This window comes from Perissodus microlepis, chromosome 12 (genome assembly GCF_051167445.1).
Source record: "Perissodus microlepis isolate ML-2025 ecotype Zambia chromosome 12, ASM5116744v1, whole genome shotgun sequence".
In the NCBI taxonomy this organism is placed as follows: Eukaryota; Metazoa; Chordata; class Actinopteri; order Cichliformes; family Cichlidae; genus Perissodus; species Perissodus microlepis.
Genome location: NC_140472.1, coordinates 33,253,766 through 33,276,850, shown reverse-complemented (window position 1 = coordinate 33,276,850; position 23,085 = coordinate 33,253,766). Strand labels below are relative to the sequence as shown.

General features: G+C 40.1%; 1 long non-coding RNA gene across 1 annotated transcript in view; it reads left to right on the top strand.

Annotated features, from left to right (window-relative positions):
* The window catches only part of LOC146376724 (uncharacterized), a 74,017-nt gene that overhangs the window by 27,952 nt on the left and 22,980 nt on the right, over nucleotides 1-23,085 (top strand). The window contains exon 2 of the long non-coding RNA XR_014801763.1: nucleotides 14,892-14,998. This is a non-coding gene — a long non-coding RNA (uncharacterized LOC146376724). The remainder of the gene's footprint in view (nucleotides 1-14,891; nucleotides 14,999-23,085) is intronic.

Sequence of the window (23,085 nt, the reverse complement as noted above, 5' to 3'; positions counted from 1 at the left end):
GAAATTATTTTCTGTGCACTTTTCATTAAGGCCATAAATATGTTTTCTTAGAAACTCCAATCATTTCATGTCTTTCTTTTTGTTGTTGTGAAAGGAGAAGCAGAAAAAAACCCTTTGAATATAATAGTTTGTTCTATTATCCGTACATGCATATTTTGTCACAAACATTAGTAAGACGTCTGTGCACACACAGATGTAATTACTGATATCATCATGCTAGAATGAATCCATAAAGCTCACTGGAGGCTGGTCCTCATAGCGAAAACTTCTCTGCATAAAAACATAACTGCGCTGAGACTCTTTTTTTTTTTGTTTTGCTTTTTTGTAAATAACAAATGTAGTTTGCAGTTAGGGCTTCTATGGCTGGACGGTTGTGCAACCTGGAGAGCTTCAGTGAGAGGTGGCGAGGGAACACAGGGAGGCAGGGACATCAGCACGATCTGCAACACTAGTCACGGCAGATGGACATATCACAAGGCCCGGTGCGAAGTTGCTGTAACACATAATGTTGTTTGTGCCATATTTTCAGTTCTGAGTGCCGGGCAACCGGCACAAAGGCCTGGATCCTGAACTGAAACAGCTTGACTCGGTGTAATGAAATTGCCTGGATCCCAACTGTATCCTCCTTTCTGCATCAGTGTATTGGAACAATCGCTTTGCCAGACACAATGGGGAAAGCCCGAGAGGATGTTGAAGATACTCCTCAGCACTTGTGTTTCTTTGAGATTTAAATTAAGAAATGTCTTGCTCCATTTGTTGAAGTGAACATAGTGGTAATACTTCAATTCACAATGACGTACCCAGACTCATGGATACAATGAATATCCGTCTTTTTGCCTCCCCCACTTCCCCCATGTTTTTACTTGAATTCCTCACCCCCCCACACCTCCCACCCGCCTGCTCAGCATGGAGTCCTGTTCAAATGATCCTCTCTATTGTCTGCTGCCGGTACAAATCCAACAAAGTGGGTTTCACTTACCACAAGATGATTATGAGCTCAAACATTACTTTAGTTATGGGTCAATAGCTTAGGATTTTAATCTATTGGCCCCAAAACTGCACCATCATCATCCTCATCACCATGAAGGGTTTCAGAGCTTTGGCACAGATGTCTTTGGGTAATCTTTTGGGTGCAGACAAATATGCAGAGAGCATTTACTGTACAGCGATACAAAGATGTGAGAAACTTTCACTGATTAGCATACTAACTGTCACTGAGTCATGTGCAAGTCAACACAAATTGTGAGTGTGAAGCTAACATGGACTTCAAGTTATTATCCACTAATGCAATGCTTATCATGCTCTTCTCCCAGCTCCCATCTGTAGCCAGTTTGCTTTAAACTGTTTGCAGTAATAATAAGAAGGGTGCCTATAACCGTTATTTAAAACCATAAAACCAACTATAGTAAATATATAGCCAAGGAAGTCCAAAAACAAAACAAATTTGTCAAATAAAGTTCATTAAAAAATTCAAGTCGATAAATATGAGTTTTAAGAGGTGGTTAATAGCTGAAGCAGATGTAGCAGATGTGCTTATGAATGTAATGGAGCTCATGAGGTTACAGATATATCATGTGGGTGTGGAAGAGAGCCATAAAAAAGCATAATTGTGCATGAGTTTATTTGACAAAATATTATCACATTTAGTAAAATAGCCATGGCTAGCCATTTTACTGCAAGAGCACATCAGGTTTTATATAAAATTGTACAAAATGCTTATTTATGTCAAAAACCTTTCAATTATTGTTTTGTTTTTTAGAACTGAGAGCCTTTCTTTTGGTAGGCATACATATTTACAGCATGCCATTATAACATTATATTTTATACTGTATGAACCAGTTGTATAGTTGTTCATGCCATGGAAATACTTTGTTTTCTACTAATTTGTATAGTAGTCTGATACCTTTGATCGTCTTTGAAAAGAGGATGTGAAAGCAAAGGAAAATGACACGAGTAAAGTAAAAGGGGGAAAAAAGAGAATAAAAAACGGCAGGATGATAGCTGTATTTTATCTTTTATGTGACGCTTTTTACCCTCAAAAGAATAAGGTTACTGTCGGATTATGGGCTTGATGGTTTAATATTACAGATGCCTAATTCTTAAACCATATGCTGTAATCGTAGCAGTAATTTAAGCAGCATGAACAGGTTTTTTTTTGGGGGGGGGAGAGTAAAAATTGAGTCACCTTAAAATGCAAGCTTCAGCTGAATACCATGTTAATCTTGTTCCAACTGAACTTCAAAGTCTTTTTGTTACACAGTTCAAATGTAAACTACTTTCACAACTCTGTCTTTAAAGCCATCAGCATATGAAGGTTCTCAATAAACAATAAGTGCTGTCACAGTAGATAGCAATATATTAAGATTTGACCTGGTCTAGCCTGTAGCTTCCATTTCTGACCCCCTTTTTGACTCCACCACCTGTTACAAAAGGTATAATCTCCATTTTGTACAATCTCATCTACTCATTTAATCTCATTTTGCTCCATTTCGTTTAAATACTGTTCGGGAGGATACTTTACATATTGAAATTAGGAATGATGTATGATGAATGTTTAAGAAGGGTTGACTTATCCTCCGATCCTGTCAGACCTTGACCGCTTCAGTGTATTTGTCATATTCCTAAAGTTAAACATGTGTGCAGATGTTGACCCTGACTGCTGTAGAGTTTTTATTTTTATCAAGTTTTTATCACAACACGGCAAACATAAAGCATCAAAGACCCACTTTAGCTATGGAATTCATCCTTTTGATGTCAGAAAGATGGGATGAAAGTTGATTTTGCTGCTTTATTTATTGACAATAACAGTTACTATATTGATTAATCAAGATTTTGAATTGGATGTAAATCCGTTATTGTCGTGTTTATCACTTTATTCTTTTCATAGGGGTAAAGTTGTTTACTCTATCGAACCTCCCATAAACTTCTTTAAAAGTACAGTATGACATTTATAACATTTATATAAAGGAGCTGTCTGTCCTTGACCTTTCAAATCTCGTTCTGGATATTGAAAAACTATAAAGTGCTTTTTGTCACGCTTGTGTCGAGCTCTATGTTAAAACAGCTGCTTTGGTAAGTGTCAAGCTAAAGTCAAAAAATAACTTGACCCTTAATATCTTGAGCAACAGAGAGATCTACAGTTAGAAAATTAAAAACGCCCAGGTATGATTGATGTGGGACAGGAGTGAAGGTCTAGACCTCAAAGTATCTTTGCCTCAGTCGCCAGCGAGGAGAGAGTGATTCTTTGCATGACGATTAAACTTTGAAGTGTAAGGCCAGATCACCTTTTCTTCCAGTGATTTATCTCCCTGTTCCCTTGACTATGTCTGGGGGCTTCTGACACATGGGCGTGATTTATTGCTTCTGATTCATTTAAGTTCTTGAATAAACATTGTGGAAAATTTCATTAATATCTTCAAAGGTTGAACAAAAATGATACCTGTGATGAAGGGAAGTTCTGCGGCACTTAGTGTATAAATATTCCCGACAGGCCAAGGGTAAACGCACTTATCAGATTAGAGGAAATGGCTTTATGGTTTAATAAGAGGAAAGTTGCAGGCCTCGGTTGCAATAATATGGATGACATGTTTGGATATCGTTATTATTTACCTATGATGATTTTGACTCTAATCTTTTCTTTCTTCTGATGGGTACTTCTGTTGTCTGTGACATCGTTTTAATTTATTTATTTTACAAATAAGTCCCGTTGAGATCAAAATCTCTTTTCCAAGAGAACTGTACAAAATTTGTCCCTGCCGTGTGAGGGCGGACACTCAAGTTTATGAATGCAATAACGCGAGAATGATGCGACGTAGGTTTTTCAAATTGATTCCATAGGTGCAGCTGCTAAAATTTCAGATGATTAAAATCTGTTCAATTCAGTTTTATTTATACAGCGCCAAATCACAACATCAGTCGCCTCAAGGTGCTTTATATTGTCAGGTAGACCCTGCGATACAGAGAAAAACCCAACAATCATATGACCCCTTATGAGTAAGCACTTCGGTGACAGTGGGAAGGAAAAACTTTTTAACAGGAAGAAACTCCGGCAGAACCACCTCAACCTAAAGGCCAAGGTCAGAGGTCAAGTTTCCTGAAAATCATGTGTATGCAATAACTCAAGGAGGAAGTCGCCTAGAATGTTTCATAGTATAGGTGCAGCTCCTAAACTCTCAGGAGAGTTTGAATCCCAGTGACCTTGACCTTAAGGTCAGAGATCAGCTTTTCTGAAAAACACCCAGGATTTTCACATTTATAAAATAGGTGTATCTGCTAGAGTGAGCTGTAGCAGTCGTGGCCACCAGTAATTTTCCTGTAATATACTGTAAAGTTGGGCATTTTAACATGGGGGTCTGTAAGGACTGAGGCTCTTTTGCAGCCTCAGTGGACGAGCTCCATTGGCTGAAGCCGGGCAGCACAGGAATGCAGTGTAACCCACTGCCGCATGAAGGGTGGTGCACATCCCAACAGTGAACCAGTTTTGCACATTGATAATATTAATAATTGCAAACTGTTAACAACAAGGGCAGCAAAAACTACTCATGTTGTGGGCTAATCCTTTACATCAAAAAGTTCAATCACCAACAGATTTTTCTTCTTTAAATACATTTAAAGACATTTGTTGTTCTGAAATGTCACAAAGCTATGAAATAATGGAAAGCACCCAAGCCTAGCCTTGTGTGACTTTTTTAACGCCCTTATATTCAGCTCCACTGTTGCTCTAAGAAGCATCAGCTGAATAACCCCTTAAAAGTGCAACATAATCATAGCCTCAAACCCAGATGAAGCATTTTTTCCACTAGCCCTCCACTTGACAAAAACTGTTTATATTCAGCCTGCTAAATACATTTCAGCTGTGACTTTGCTTGAGACAAAGCATCACATTAGTGTGGTGGAGATTTTAATTAACGCTAAAAACAAAAGGCATTTGCTGCTGCTCATTTTGACAGTCCAGATATAAGAAGTGAAGCCTGTGTCCATATGAAGTAGCTCACGTCGGCCTGTAATAGTGCTCAGGGATACTTGTCGGACGGCGTGCGGCTGGTGGATGCTCAGTGTGGAAAACAGCAGCCATTAATTCCATCATTAACATTCCTTCGTACAGCACTGCTAGCACAGAAGGCTTCTTTAATTAAATCAGTGAGGAGTGCTGCAACAGTCGCCATAAGGCATTTATTTGTCTATACAGTGTGCCTACGGACGCATCCGTCCAGGCAGATAGTCATGCGGTTGTGGGGCATATTTTCACATTAAGCTCAAGGAAGGAACAGCTCCTCCTCATCACAATGAATCTGAGCACAGCTGCTTGTTTTCTGTGTGACTCTTTGTGAGTGGGTAACAACAGCATGTTTTTACACAGCTAAGCTGCTACGCTGACTCGGACTCAAAAATGCATTATTTAAATATGTTTTGTATATTATGATTTCACATTGCAAATGTAGCAGTTAATTATTGTAATAATAATTTTATTTACAAGTCAGTTTCCTAAAGCCCTTACAATGCGCTTTAAGTGATGCAGCAAGTAATAGAATACAGTATGCCAACATAGTGCGATTGTATAAATCCATCAATCACAGAAGAGAACAATGTGAAAATTAATTAAAAAGTAAAACGAGTAAAATAACTGCAAGATTATCAAGAAATTGAAAAACATGTATTTTATGATCAGAAGTTAATTTAAAAGGCTAATTATTGCAATAAATTATATTTGTGCTCAGCTTCAATATTATAAATATTTAATACATATTTATATCCCATTTTTCAGAAACTGATTAAAACATAATCACAGCCTATAGAAGAAGGCTCGGGGGACAACAGATATGGGGACAAACCTTTGTCTGTGGGGCTTGGACCCTAAATTTAAGTTGAGAGACAGGTTCATGCAACAAGTCTACCATCTACATCATAGCAAAGTTATTTGGTTAGGGTTAGGAAAAGATCACGCTATGTTAGAAAGGAAAATTGTTTAGGTTTCTCCACCTGATGCAGGATTTTAGGTAGCCGAACTAGGGTGAAGGCTGTGGAGTCAGCCTGGTGGTAGTGATGCCATACGTAGGTCAGATGGTGATTTGTTAAACAGTTGACTTGAATTAATGTTTGGTATGGCAGAAGAGGAAAAAAACAAAAGAAGAAATCTTTTTATTATCATTGCACAGTAGTACTTAGTACAATAGTAAAACTTCTATGTGTTTAGAAAAAACATACATAATAATGTTCACATTACTTTAACCACGTATCCGATTAAAACACTTGACAATGTGAAAAACTGAAAGTAGGGGCAGTGACTTAAATGCATCTCAGATAAAAGCTAGAGAAAAGCTCTGTTATGTGTTTAATCACATGCATAAAGAGCCTGTTTGGATCTTTTCACCCACTCGTTGTTGCTCATGTTTGCCTGTGCATGCTTGCAGACATGCATGCCTGCACACATGCCATTGCATCTGTGTTTATAATATGTGCATGTATGGCGTGACAGAGTGGCAAGATCACGGAAGGATTTCCCCAGCGTCCCAGGTGCCAGAGTGTGTGCTCAGTGAAGGGTGAGGACCATCTGCCGGGGCTGGGTGAAATCAGTGCAACATGCAGGTGCTGAGGTATTTATCCAAGCACGCAAGGTAAAAAAAAAAAAAGAAAGAAAAAAAAAAAGCAGGGGTCAGGACCCACAGAGAGTGGGGTGTCTGGCCTAGAAATTCAGACCTCATGGTCAAGTGCAGCATGCATAATTTAAAGGTCTGTCACACTTTTTTTGGTTAGACCACAAAAGGCTAATTGCTTCTGAAAACTGGTTATCTTGCTGCTTTGTGATGGTAAAAACTCAGTGAACTGATGACCGGTTGTTTAATCCATTATGTTTTTGCTGTTCTGATGAGTTTTACTGCTGAAAAAAACTCAAGTATAAGATGTGAATATAGTAAAATACTGTATAACTAAGTGAAATTTGAGAAATGATGATGCAGCTGTTAAACACGATCTTTGTAAGCGTTACCTTTAAAGTAATAATACTGGATTTGTGCCCCAATCCCAATTAAATCCCCATTGGGTATTATTTGTAGCAAATCAGTGTGTGCAGTAAATACTGAGGTGCATGGGTGTACGGTTATTTGGCCTTCCAGCCATCCAGTGGACCCTCTATAGGATTAAGTAAAGGGTGTTGGATGGATTGTTTGTGATTGACATTGTCTGCATATCAGTATCTTGAACACATTTAAAGATATGAAGGCGTTCAATGTGCTGAAATATTGTTCCCCTTCTTGTGCACAGCTATGCTGTTTGTCCAGTCTGTTGTTCATTGTGACATCAAAATGCTTCTGCAGCTCAGCTACTCCTACCTCATCACGTACGATGTTTATTGGCTGATTGAAGGATAGATTTGACATGTAATCACAAACTTTTAATTAGCTATCATGTACAGATATTGTAGAAAACACGAGTCTTGAAATTGTTGGCACAGAACATTTAGGTTGGTTATTGGGTTGCATCTGTCAGAATCAAGGAGTATCTAAGGTCCATTTTAAATGCCACAATGTGTACAGGCGGTTGTACTTAAATAATTGCAAGGCTTCTGCTGATCATGTACTCACTAAAATATGAGCAGCGTAAGATAGATGTCATGTAGAGAATGTTAAAGCCAGTGGACTGCTGATGTCTGAAACCAGTAAGTGTTATGTACAGAAACCAGTGAATCCGCTGCTGCCCCAGATCTGGGAAAACCGTTCATCAGCTGTGGGAACCTGGCTGAAGGAATTTGTTCCATTAATACCTATTTTCCAGCAAAGCGCTGCCAGTCTGGAGCGAGTTCTGTCTTTTGAAAATAAGCTCACATTTTAAGACATCTGAGTATGGTTCTGGCAAAAGTTGAGGTCATTTCCATGGCATGAAAATTTATTGCTGACAGAGTCCCAGGATCCCATCCCAAATCAGTGGTGAATTTCTTTTGGTAGCCCCTCAGTTAGCCACTGACATCAGTGGTTCCAGCTTTGGGCCCCGCTATTTTGTGATGTCATGCTCGTGTCAGCTTTTTGCTTTCAGTCGTTGGCAAAGAAATTAAATGATTTTAGATTGGGCATCTGCACCATGTCCATGGGAGAACTCAGACCTGTGAAGCCTGGCTCACAGGAGACAAGTTCGTCCAAAGGTGTTAACTGGATTGAGAGCGGGGCTGTGTAGTTTTTTCCACTTTAAAATATTCTTTGTTCATCTAGCTTTGTTCAGACAGGACAACAGTTTGCTCACACTTTTATCATTTTACTTATAAGACATTTCGATTTTGACCAAATTCATGGAAAAACCAACACAGTTGAAGACAACTGTGGGAATTTGTCAACACAACTGTCTTTCTCCTTTTCTGTTACTTTTCCAAAAGCCTGTTCCTTCCTTGGTTCCGTATTCATGTTTGTTTGTTTTTTCCCTGCTAATTTATCTATTAATATTAGCTAAAAGTTAAAACTATAAATCCTGCCACCAAGTCCAGAACATTCATCAAATATGAAGTTCCAGTATACATGTCTAGCCCAATACAGAGCAACCCTGCACCAATGCTATGCCATCAATACATATAACACATGCTCATAGCATAAACCAATTAATTCTGCTTCCATTATTTATGATGTGCCTCTGTCGTTGAGGACACTGAGATGTTGAAATACACACAGCTTAGAGCCCTCCAGCCTGCCATACATAATTCTTTCTGATGAATTGTTGTACAGATGTTTGCATGTTCTGGCTGCAGACTGCAGTACACACGCTCAACAAAACCCATCCTTTCACTGTAATCCTGCACGCAGGGAGGGCGGGTGGATAAAATTAAACAGATATGCTTATCTAAACTATTTATTAAAGAACCATATCCGAGATATAATCCTAATATGTTATCCAGAGCCGAGGGGATTTTGGACGTACGTGTATTGCAGAAATCCAGGTGTATGGAGTTGTAAGTCGGAGGATTAGTAGAAAGGTTATTGTAATTTTTTAAATAACACAAAAGCAGATTTCATTATTAAAAGGCTGAACGGACCATCTGGGAGGAGGAAAGTACTTTAGTTTCATCCACTGCGATGTCCTGTACCATACCTCCATGCACCAATTATTATTATTGTTTTTCATCAGCCCCGACCACAGGGTCAGTTTAAATGAAAAGCATTTACAAAAGTATATCTGACCATGTACCTGATTTGTAGTATGAGGACACCACCGTCTCTATGAATAGATTAACAGACTGTGTTATATCAGAATCACATTATTCACCATGTACAGTGGTTTTTGCTGTAGTACTGGGCGGCTTAACCTGTACAAAGGGTACACCGGTCTGATACAAGCACCAACCATCAACCATCTGTTGACCTTAAATGCTACTGATAAGTAATAAAAATGAACAAGTGGAGCCTTTCTACTTATATTTAAACAAGATGACGATATCGGACAGCTCCACCCAGAGCTGTCCGATACAGTGCCAGTGGTCACCTTACTGGGAAAAGATTGAAGTTTATGTTACACAAAAATTAATAAGACTCAATGGATGTAAATTGTTTGGTCTCAGGATTGTCCAGTATCAATGATATTCATGATTTTTTGGCTTCTTCACCTGCATTGTAATAACATTTTTCAATGAGTGCTGAGCAGTGGCTACTGTTGCCTCAGTTGACCCAAGAATGCCCTTGGTTTGGACCTGGAGTCCACATCCTGCCTATCTGGCCCCTCTTAGAAAATATATTCTTAATTTCTTATTCTTAATTTGGATGAAGATGACATGCATTAAAAACCCAAATCTAGTTTTTGCTGCAGATTTAATTTGGAATTTGTGGTGCTTGTGGATATGCATGCATATGTTTAAGGAGGCACATACACACTTTCCTAAATTAAAAAAGAAACAAAGAACACTAAGAAATGATGATTAGTGAAACTAGCTTGCATTTGAAGCATGTAGAGCATTTGTCTGAATGCCATAGATGCTATTGCGTAGGCCTGTCGACAAAAGACAATGAATTGATTCAACCTAGGGGTGCCTGTAGCTCAGGTGGCAGAGCAGGTCAGCCACTAACCAGAAGGTCGGTGGTTCGATCCCATTTGCATGCCAAATATCCTTGGGCAAGATACTAACCCCGTGTTTGCCTACTGGTGGTGGTCAGAGGGCCCGGTGGCGCCAGTGTCCGGCAGCCTCGCCTCTGTCAGTGCGCCCCAGGGTGGTTGTGGCTACAATGTAGCTTGCCGTCACCAATGGGTGGATGACTGAATGTAGTGTAAAGCGCTTTGGGGTCCTTAGGGACTGAGTAAAGCGCTATACAAATGCAGGCCATTTACTATTTTTTTTATTTTTTTGAGTTTCTCCATTTCCTTTATAGATATAAACAAACGAGAAAAATTAATACAATTTCAACATGACATTCAAGTAAACAGCCATTTAGGACCATTCATTGTCTCAACAGTAAGAACAAAAAAGACGCTGACAAAATAAAGAGCAAATAAAAGAATCTAACAGTATAATTTGCAGTTTAACAGAGTAGGGCACATGTAACCCAAAACACAGTACAAAGCAGGGAAAACAAAAGTGAGGAGGAGAAAGTGCTGACAGACTCGCTGTGTGTGCGCTGCTGTGCTCATATTCGTCAGACTCCCTCAGCAGACTCGTGTGACACCAGCCACCTCGTTTTTGAACCACGCTTGCAGCTTTCTGTGACAGGTACGCCAGCCAGCATCACCGTATCCAACCACAACAGCCGCGACTCACGGCCCGCAGGTTCATCCGTTCTGACGGATATTTTCTGTTTGTTGCCCGAGGGATTACAGGCCCAATGAAACAAAGGCACAAACATAATGTTTTGTGTTGGAGCTGCTTCTATCTCGTGTCTGCTTCACAGACAATGCAGTTGAAAGTATTTTTTCCCCGTCTGTTTTTTGCTGTGTTGTTTTCGTGTAGCTCTTGTTCAAAGTGATATTTCACCACCAGACTGGACATTATCTGCTCACAGGTTTGTGGATAAGCTGAATTTGGAAAACATTTTTAAGCTTGTGGGTGACTCCTGCTCATCCATCTGCTTTATTTTAGCAGTTTTTCATCACTCTCCCGCGAGATGAAATGAGCAAGATTTTTTGAGTTTTGGGGGTTTTTTTGGAATCTTTTTGCTAATCTTTTTATTTTCTTTTGCTAAACAGAATAATGCATGCATATATACCTAGACATATAAATACATTTGGAAAAAAAAAGTGTAATTGCAGTGTTGCAGAAAATTTGCTATTGGGAACAAAGTCTCGTTAGGGCCACCTCAGGGGTCATTATGCTGCTCAAGGACATCCAGTCAGGACTCATTGCCTGCAGAGCCAATCAGGCCTGTGACCTTCTGCTTACAGGACACACTCTTTAACAGTCGGGCCCAACCTGCCACCTCACAACATGGTCAGATCCCCCAGACTGCTCATTTCACCACGGCAGCACAGACTGCTGGTATTTACAGCTGATGAGCACACTCAGTGGGGGCCTGTACGTTGATCTATGTGGAGAGTCACAGTCATGCTTTAGCAGGGGTAAATTCAGAGGCATCGCACAGTCGGGGTTCTCACAGCTTCAGTATTGTTTAGAGAAAAGGGGACGTTGGTGCAGAAGGTCAGCGACTCCATACACAACACAATTAGAGGAAGACACTGTGGCGTGACTGACTGCATATCTGTAAGAGATTTTCAGTAAAGGGCCTAGTGATTATGGGTGAAAGAGGTACATGTCATGTAGTAGCAGAAAATGTTAACTAGATTTACTGAAGTACCAGAGAGGAACAATTATTCTCTGGTTCTGTCCTGTGACAGATACACAGTTTCTGGAACAATAGATTTCTTATATAAGAGAAACATAGGCTAAACATAATCAAGATGTTTTGGTGCCTCAACCTAACTGAAGAGGTAGCAGAAATGGTAAAAATATAGATTTGCCACCATCAAGATCAACATCAGTTACAGCTTTATTACTGCCCATGTATCTGATGTTGATAGGTGCACTGTGGAGTATTAACAATCCAGTATTGACTTTTGGTTTGGTATTCAGCTTCTAACCATCTTGTCAAAATGATCATATTTTCTTTAGCATTAAAAAACTGTTGTTGTTTTTTTTTTTTTTTTTTTTTTTAAACAGTTTACAAAAACAAGTGTTTTCGTAAAAAAATCAACTTCACAAAGACTCCAAAGGATACTAAGGTGTGCACTTCTTGGTGTAAAATTAAATTAAACTTTGCAGAAGAATAGCAAAAAGCACATTGCTAGCACATTTCCAGTCAGATGAGACAGAGATAAATTTGTTTGCCTCAGATGGAGTCCAGCATGTTTGCCGTGAACCTGGCCAGGACTACCACGGAGAAGGCATAGTCCTGGAGGTAGGAGTGTGAGGATATGGGGCTGCTTGAGTGCTAAAGGTGTTGGAGAGATGGTATTTTTATAGATGGGACCATAATTGCCTGTGGATACCAAAGCTGACAAGACACCCAGTCTCCAAGCCTGAAGAAAATATTTCTGCATAATTACAGTCAAGAGCATACTGCCAATATCAGTGACCTCACATGTCATCTGATATAAAGACCTTAGTTGCATGTCAAAGAAACAGGTAGAACAAGGAAACCCAGTTTGGACTGGTTTGTGAGGGTCATCAAAAACAAAATCAGTGTTTCTCACAGATTTAGATTGTTTGTGGTGGAGATATGTGCACATGCATATACTCTGCAAAACAGGCGAAGGAACTAATTTCAGGTGCATCAATCACAAATACTATTTGTTGTTGGACTGTTGGACTATTCTTTGAAGATTATCCCTCACCTCAAATAAATGCACCTCAAATAAATTTGCATAGTTGTGGCAGACTTGTGAGGCTAGCTAGAGGTGTTTGCTATGGACCTCATTCTCATAGTTTTGCAAATAAGACTTACAAAGCAGTGACACCTGAACCAGTTCTTCTGCTGCTGTAGACTTAGAGGAGGCCTAACAATCCCAGGTCTGCAGAGCAGCAAGGCCGTTGTGAGGCACAGTCCAAGGCAGTGGAGTGGAAGTCCAGCCGGCTAACTGATGAGATATTCTCTGAAAACGCAGGTGAATGAATTTGAAAACCATCACAATATAAACCTAGCTTGCAAGCCAGAGACCTGAGATAGGAAGCACTGAGGCTAGCTGCTTGGTAGCAACTGAACTTTCAAAATAAGAGCGAGGGAATCTAGCTCAGGTGTTGATCAAAAACAGATATGTAATGTTTCTCCTAAATGGATTAAAAATCATCAGTAAAAAGGTAAAACCAGTCTCCAGATTTGATTGGCTTGCTCTTAATACATTGAGGACAATAAAGATGATCTAGTTTTAAACTATTTGACATTTTCAGGATGTTGCACACTGGGCACACTCAAAAACGATGATTTCACCCTCAATAAACATGAAGCAGTAATTTTGAATAAAATGTAACTGAAGTATAAAGTAATGAAAGGTTTATTTATTCAGATAATAAGTCATTAAGGAGAATGTACTTGTGAACTGTGAATGTACGGCAATCAAATTTCATTTGACCAGATTCCCTTAAATGCAATATTTTACATTGTATTTATGTAACAAAACGACATGAAACATTTACATGTAATTAAACAAGTTAAAGTCATTATTTTAGGCTGATTTGTTTTTGTGTTTGTGTATTCTCACATATGTTTCATACTCCATGTGTCATGGTGTCGGCCAACGCCTCTGGAGTTCCAGAGTGTCGAAGAGTTTCACTTGGCAACATTCAGCTCAACTTCAAACTAAAGAAAATATCAGAAAGATAGAGATCTTTTATGTTGCTGGGAAAACAGAATTAATTATCACCATAACAAATGTCTGCTGTCTTCATCTGTGGGTGTATGTGTTTATAAGTGTGCTTGTGTACTTGTGCTTCTGTCCAATGAAGACCGAATTTCAGACATTTGGTGAGAGGACAGCTTTACAAAGTGAGAATATTTTGGATCATCCCCAAGTCTTTGTGAGTCCAAAATGTATAACTTTTTCATTTGCGCCTATCTTTAAGGTTGGTTATACTGAAACGACTAAACGGTGTGTATTTAATGTGGCTGCAGATGCTCTCTGGGAAATGTTGATCAGGTTTGTCAGGTTGCACCTGTCGTCCTGACACTGCCAGTGCTGTCTCAATTCATTTTGTCACTAAATAACATGTAGGATATGAAGATCATTTGGAGATATTTTTATTCCTTAAGCATTTTTGAGCCCCCATCTTTTTTGCAGTATACTTTAAGTCTAGTTTTTAAGTACAAACCTAAAATGAAAAGAAAAAAGTGCAGTTACATCAGCGCCTCTACTGCTGTGTCTATCCTGTATTAACTGTTCATTTTTACTGAAAAATGAATGTTTAAATGCTTAAGCTTACACAAAGGGAGCCTATATCTCCAGGAGTTCATTACCAGATACTCAGAGTTCAGCACATGGAAAGAATCATCTAAAATCCTTTTGGCCGGTTGAGCAGTGGACTGTTCAAAATGTCTTGGGGAGTGACTTCATCCTTCCTGCCACTTTCACACAGTAACCCCTGTTAGCCTTTTGGAACCAGGAAAAAAGGTCCAACTCACCAAGGCCTACAGTCTAAAAGGTTATGGAATGAGGATAAGTAAGAATGTGTGTCATATATTGTTGCAGAGGTTATTGTTGGGGTGTTTCAATACTTCCCTACACAATACAAAAGCAGAACAGGTGATGTGGCTAACACTTTTTGTTCTCACTACTAGCATCAGTCATCCCCAAATTAAATGAATGAAGTAAAGAAGGTTAACTGCTGACTGGTCTGTGACTTTAAGCGTAAAGAATGATCAAACTTGCACATCTTTAAAAGTCTGACTAATATAATTTTTTGTGTGTGTCCCTCTTTGGGCTCTCTTCCTCGCTCTTCACAGATCACTAGCAGTCCTCAGCAGCCCCGGCCCCCGTCCCGATGATGTAATTATTTCCCAGCGGCACCTGGGAGCAACGGCCGCCATTCGGAGGCATCGCTCACAGCCAAGTATGCAGATGTTTCTAATTGCTTTCCATTACCAAGAATAACAGCTGTTTATATCTATCAGCAAATAATTCACAAGAGTTCCAGACTGTTAGGATAACATATCCCACCTGGTCACCATCACCGGTTGTCAACAGCCGAGTGCACTGCTTGCCAGGCCTCTTGTTTACTGAATCCCCCGATAAGCTCGGGCTTAGAGTCACCTTCAGCCATCTTGCTTTGCACCTCTCAGGGTTTCCTATTGTATCTTACAATTCAATCTTTACCGTTCATGACAGCGCGGCTGGTATTGTTCTCACCTTGTAACTCTGTCTGTATGTGTTTATGTGTGTGGTCCTGGTGACATGTACTCTAGCAGCAACTACCACAAAGCCAGTTTAAAGAACTTAAGCACGATGATATGCATATTTCTGACATATAAATGAAGGTCAGGCATCATTCTATGGGCACCGATTAAAGTTCTCCAGAAGAACTGCTGCAACAATAGAATCAAAGACAACATTGTCATTTCTTGTAGACAGTATTTAGTTCATTTTGATCAATTTTTTTTTAATTGACCTAACAAAGTACCTTTTTAAGATTCTATTTTGGTGTTTTTATCAATGTTACAGTTTTGATTACATCAGAAATGTTAAATACATAAACAAATGTAAATGTAACAACTATAATTCAAACACTTAACACACGGTTAATTGTTTGAATTGAGAAATTTAAAGCAAATTCTTGATAATAACACATCAATTTAGTAAATTAAAGTATAAACGGAGCACTCACTACCACAGACCTCTTAAAATTCATGAAGCAAACGATTCTTTTCTATTATTTTTATTTTGTCTTATACGCTCTTGGCATTTGATGTGCAAATATGCTGTTGCACATTTTTTATGTTCTTTGAAGAAAGGGGTGGTCCCAGAACTCATTGTGCTTGTGACCTTTATGATTCGATCTCAGTTATTATCACTCCAAAGAGGGAAGGGGACTATAATTTCTTCTCATCATATTGCACCCTTTAATCACGCTCAGTTAATTTGAGGTCGTGGGCATTACACATTAACTGTATGTTACAGGCAAGTGGCAAAGTTCAGGGCTGAAAAATGAAGCCACTGTGCAAGTCCCAAAAACTGCAGTTCCTCCAATGAACACACGAGGCTGACTCAAAAAGCGAGTAACTCCCACTAATGTTTTTTTCATGTTAAAATGTCCACATTCACAGTTGTTACAACCCAACATGTTCACATCTTCATAACAGCTGGAGAGCAGGTGATTTTATCTGTAGGTATAATGATACAGGTATACCTCACAGATATTATGCTTTGGTGTGTGTGTGTGTGTGTGTGTGTGGTACAGCCCATGCAAGATTTTGTGATTAATTTGGGGTGATTCAGATTCTTGTTTTTTTTACTTAGCAATAATTATCAGACTATGTTCGCTTTTTAATAACAATCCACAATGTATATTCAGGAATAACCATCGTGTGCTGACACACCTTTGAGGACCCAGTTTTGTAGATACTTAGAAATGTGATTGCATAAGGCCTCACCTTAAAGATTTGCTTTCTGAGTATTTTCTCTTTGGAGGGAGCCAGTCAGCAGCTGGTTCCACATCTTTACCTGAGTTGTTGTGCTGCCAGAGTGAGCAGACTCGCTGTGACCACGGAGCTGTTTTATTTCTAAAGTGATGACTTAGTCGCATGGTGCTTTAAATATTATTGGCTTTGCAGAACCTCTACCATTTCTCTTCATGGGGCATCGACCTTAATTTAGTCTATCAGTGAAATCAGGGAAGCTCATCGCCGTCTCTCCCTTTTACCTCCACGCTGCCTCTCTTTATGCTTCAGACTGTCAAGTAGCCTTCTATGAAGCATCCACCTGTGAGTTTAACATGTCTGCCATAATCACGCCCCAGTTTGAAATACATGGAATTTTTATATTTGGGGTTCCTTTCAGAATGGAAAGAAAATGGAACAACAGCACTGAAAGCAGTGGCAGTGTCCTGATATACCTTTGGTCTCGTGATGGATTGCCGACTTGCCCAGGGTGTATCCCGTCTCTCGCCCTATGTATAGGTAGCTCCTTTATTACTTGCCCGTTGCTGTATTTTTACATAAATAAGTGTAAAAGCCCCCCAAATCTAAAAGAGCTAAACATATTTATAGCAGGATGTCACAGATGTTTACATTAAAAACAACATGCTGACTAGAATAGAACATGGTCTCTTTACCAGAAATGAAGTCTGCCTTTCAAGCAACAGTCCTGTTGTCCCTCATTTACGGTGTAAACGCCCAACCCAGTATTGTGTGTGTGCACTGTCTGACATGCTGGCTGTTGGGAATGAGCCATCTGACGGGGAGTGACTGCCAACAAGAGCAGAATGTCATTATGAGTGGAGGCTGCTGCGGGCCTGCCACCATCATAGGGAATTCATCACCACAAGTGATGATGATAATGGACTTTGCTGCAAATGACTTTGGATGAGCAGTGTTTTTGGCAAGCGGCACAGGATCTGACTGGAATTTTTTCTCCGTACCTCAGAAACAGAAGAGAAGGCTACTGGAATTCCAGCTGGGATACGGAGAGGCCGGCAGTAGAAGCGCTGACACTGTAAACATTTAGTAACATTTTGGTTAACTGCAATTTGGTGCAATAAATAAAATCCTTAAACAAATGCACTATTAATTGGTTACAAACTACTTTCTTGACCTTAGCCACATGTGTCAGTCATTTTTAACCATTTCCTATGTTTCCTAATGACGTTTCCAGCAACATCGCAAACACTGCTTTGCAACATTTTAATAAATCGAGTTCCATAATTGGCCTTTTCCATCACATTTGCTACACAGAGAGCCCAGGGATTCAAAAATAATTGTCCAACTTTGCCAGAGTGCTCAGAGCAAAACTCATCAAGTGGTAAATTCTAACCGCCTAGCATCGCCTCCACAGGAGAACATAGCTGTGGGGAGGTGAAAAACTGTGACGACTCCATTATGATCTACAGGAAAAGGAAATCTAACGAGGCTGTGGCTCATTATAAAAAGTGACAAACAACAGTTAGTTGGGATCACGGCGGTTTTATCGCAATTCTTTTAGTCAGTCCCTTTCAGTGAGTATGAAATGCCTCATTAAAGCAGCACACTTGAAAGCTTGCACAAATCGATGTGAGATCAAAATGCAGGTTGCCGTCATGAGAGGGGACATTTCATGTGCAAATTTAATATAAGGTGAAACAGCTCGGCGATAGACTGTTAAACACATAATTAGCAGATTCAGCCCCTTTTTTTTTCATAAATGCAACATTCTGTTCATGCATATTCAAATATGCGCCCTGCGCTGCCATTTTAATTGGTTAAAGAGTTTCAACTGACAACAGAGAGGAGAGTGTGGCGGGTCTTTTCGGCGACACTCTGGACTCGCCTGAAAGAGCCGTCAGTCTGTCTGTCATGCAAAACATCTTTCGGGGTTTGTTTACCAGGCATGCAGTGGAGTGAGTACTCTCTGGCTGCTAATGTGACAGTTGCACTCTGGCTTTCAGTTCAGTGGACATGTTGTTTTGGAGAGAAAGCAGGAGGATGGTACCCAACTTATCTGATTACCGATGATGTACATCACACATCCCCGACCGACTTTGCAGCGAGTCAGCCAGGCGAGAAGGAAAGGATGTTGGATATCTGTAAACAAGGCTTGACTGACGTGGCGGCAGACGATTTGTGAGGCTCAGCTGAAGAACTGTGCCACATGCATGCCACTGAACTGAAGGAGATCAGAGGAAAGGCAGGCACACAGCAAGACAACACGGACCAAATTGGCAGTGCTTTGTCACCTTTATGTGCAGCTTTATGACACACTTTTGTCTGTTTTTTAAAATACATCACAACGATAGAAAAACTCTGATACATACATTTACAATTTATGCAAAACAGAAAATTACATAACAATACACAAATTTAATGGGAGATTAATGTGAAAAGATGACATTGTTAAATGGACGATGAGTTAAGGAATGATGGATAGAAAGGATTGATAAATACACTTTGTGGTCAAATCTTAGTCATGTTAGCCCAAAACCATGTTCCACCCTGAAGTTTTAGGCTTTCCTCTAAACCCCCACTGTGTGAATTTAGTCAAAAGAAAAACAAACTTCAGCAATATTAGGTAATATAATTTGTGAGATTTTAAAGATGTCTGTTTATAAAGTTTCTCCCCTTCAAATATTTCATTTGAAGTTTTTTGCAAAATTGAATAACTGGGTAATATCATCAGCTTAAGGCTCAGTATGTTCCTCACTAGACCATTAATTGTCCATCAGCTCATGTGTGTAAACTCAAACTCCTCCCTTTATATGATAGCCCTTCCATTCATGCATCCATCCATCTTCTACCATTTATCCGGGCGTAGGTCACAGTATTCTAAGCAGAGATGCTAAGACCTCCTCGGCCATCTCCTCCAGCTCTGCCAGGGAGAAGTAGGGGCATTCACAAGCCAGCTGAGAGCTTGAATCTTTCCAGCATGTGTGCCAAAGCTTGTTCTCCCAGTAGGACAGGCCCAAAGCACCTTACCTGGGAAGCATCCAGGAGACATCCTGGTCAGATCCCCAAAACATCTCATCTGGCTCCTTTTGATGTAGAGATGCAGCTGTACACTGAGCGCCTCCTCGGGCTCCTCACTCTTTGTAAAGGAGAGATGCTGATATTGTAGTGTGCACCTGCAGGAAGAAGTCCTTCCTGCTAAGCAATATTGAGAACTGAAGGCTGGCCAATGAGTCAGCCTCCACAGATGAAAGACATCAAAGCCCTGGGCTAGCTGGTTAGCAACGAGGTAACTTTCAGAATGAAAGCAAGGAGGTTGCCCACCAGTATATTAATTGTGCATAACACTGAAGAGATCAAAACTAGCAGTCATACATATTTATATTGACTACCTGAATAAAATCTGTGTGTAGGATCAGAGCTTTGTGCACTGCTGTCTCAATTTAACTGGAAAATTGAATTATACTTTTGCACTCGTATAGTAGAGGAGGCACATCATTATCTAAAATATTATTGTATGTGGAAGAATTAAGAATTAAATTGGCCTAATCCAAAATGGCCAAAAAAGGGACCAAAACCCAAAGAGCACCAAAAGAGCACTCTCCATGTAATTGTGACTCTTTAACAAATCAACATTTCTAGTCTAGAGTGGAAAGGCAACAGTCCCCTCTCTCTGTCATCATGAAAAGCTGAAAATCTCAAATTAAAGCAAAGCAAAAACTGATCTTAGTGGCACATCTATACATCAGCTACACTTACTGCATTAAAAGCAGTTGTAGGTGCTTTCTTTCCCTTTTACGTTCCCTCTGATTGTCTCACATACATCCTGTTGCCCTGTGTAACACACGAACAGTATGTTAGAACCTAAATATGCCTGGGTTTATTGACAGATGTTTTTTCATGTTACTGAGTACAAAGTCATTTCTCTACAGCTCTCCTATTGTTATCATTTCATCCATGGGTAACTCGTGATTCATCGTGTACTCTTATTTTTCTCATGGCTAAATAATGCCACAGGGACTGTGCTAACTGTAACCACCCGTAATCTCAATTTGCAATGCATATGTTTCAAAAAGAGCCTCACATTCAGTATACAAACCCCCCCCCATGAGCACTGAGGCAGCAACTGTGTATCACAGGTCCATTAATATGCATAGCTTTGCTAAAAGCGCCAAAGTGACCTACATGACAAGGTTCAGTATACGCTCCAACTGTGTGCTACACTTGTGGGACTTAGCTGCGTGTGCTACCTTAATTAGTGTCGTCTTGCCACGGATGGCTTTTTTCTGGAGAGGCTGTTGAACTTATCCGCACACTTGTAAGCCCAGGTCGGCGTAGGTCACCTAGGTCACTCCGAATACCTGGTCCTCGACAGCTTGGGCACCTCTCCAGTGCCAACAAAATGGTTGCCATTAGCCTGTAGAGGATGACCGCTAACATCCCCATTAGATGCACTTTAAACTCCTGCAGTGTGTCCCAGCCATCCAACAATGACACTCTAGCTCTTCCTGGTAATCCCAGAGGCCCTTCACTGACAGGATGTATCAATTAACAGATTTGTTTGCTTTCCTCTCCCCCGGTCTCATTTGCATAGCAGCCGACTAACGTACCGCTCGAGTTCAAGAGCACTGTTGACATAGTGTTTTCGTTTTTTTCCTCTTTCTCTACAGCAGGCATCAGAAGGGCCAGAAATGAAAAATTACCATACATATTACAACTCGGCTGCTCTGTTGATCCAAAAGTATCCAACAGAAATGGTTTGCAGCACAGGAAGTTACAAGATGTTAGCAACCACTCCAGGGCGAAGCATTGTTGACACTCATTCCTGTTCAGTCTTTGTCAAAGGGGAACTTAGCATTTCCAATGCTAAAGGACAGCTGTTGCTGGCAGGCCTCTTTCTCACTGTTTAAGGCGGTAATCTGTCAGGGCGGTATCATAGCCAGTGTGCTCTACCCCTAGGTGGAAGCAGACAAATGTGGTTCGGGGCTCCATGCATAGCAATGAGGCCAGACAGATGTAAAAATCCACTGTGGTTTTACAGCCTCGGTGCTCTGTGTCTGTTTGCCTGGATCCTCAGCTTCAACCTCTTTGAACACATCCTATCCCATGATGCAACAGTGTTACAAGGGAACATTTATGCTGTTTGAGTGGAGGCCTTCAGCGTGATCCAGAGAGACAGAGCAAACAACACACATTTAAAGTGTTTTTGTTGTTTTACAGATTCTCATTTAAGCAAGGATATTTTTCGAGACTCGTACTTTTACAGGTTTCTAAACATTTCTGTTACTTTTGTATGCATTTTTCTCTTTGTCTTCACATAGTCACTTGGATACATTGTTTGTTGTGCAATGAAAATGAGGGTATTCATAAACTGAACGCAAATGTAATTCATATTCATTTGCTTGTAAATGAATAAAAATGACTCATGGGATGGATGGTGAGACAGAGAGCAGAGAAGTGGAGAGAAACTGCATTTACACACATTGTCAAATTGAAGATAAAACCACAAGCCTTGGGTGCAATATGGTGATCCAGCAGTTTTGCGGGGTCATATTTCTTGCATAGGTTTGGCAATCACTTTGCTGTGGCCTTCAGTCCAAAAGCAGTGGACCGACATGCTAGACAGCACTCTCTACCATCATTACTGAAACACTAAATGGGGGAATTGTTTTTGTGTGTGTGGTGGGGGGTGGAAGAATTATCAAGGTGCTTTTTCTTTAAATTCCCCACCCATCTGGATATTAAGCACTAATTTACCATCAATCCACCATGCAAAAATACCCAGGGTCTATGCTCTCTTCTTTTGTGACTGATCAGCCACTCCTACACAAGTTCATTTCATTGTTTTCTTGTTTTTGTGTGAATTCTGCAGGTTTGGGGGAAGCAAAAGTAAAAACTATAGTGTGATATTAACTGAAAGCTAACTGTAATTATAATACATGGGAAAATAACCTAAATGTCACCTTGATTGGAATCACCCTCAGTCACCATCTACCAGCACAACCCTACCGCATATCTAGATGTGATCATTTAGGCTTTTTAAAAAGCCTGCAGCCTTCAATGTCCACACACATGCAGAGAAACATACACACACTGACAATCCCAAAGATAATTATCTGCACCACTTGCATACTGTTCTCATGATTAGGTGTCAAAGTTCAGTAGCAGATAATGACTGTCACCACACATCATTACCTGCCTGTACAATTTGTGCTTAGTTGGGAATCGGCATACTCGGGCCTAACATATTTAGAAATGTCAATCACATTGAACTAGCAGGGAAGCGGGAACCAAATGTAAACACAGGGAGTATTTTTTGACACCTCACATAAGGGCGCAAGGCAAATTAGTCAGGAAATGACGCCGTAAATATGGAGTCTATCCCACTGCTTAATTTAGCTAAATATGCTAAGGTCTTCTTAATTATAACCGCAGCAATTTCCATCACGGCTGCTGCTAGTTTAACTGCAGCATCTTGCAAATCACTAAATTGCAAACTTTTCTTTTTCCAAACAAGCCTGCAACTATGTTGATGTCTATAATTAACATATTTTTTTCTAATTTGACA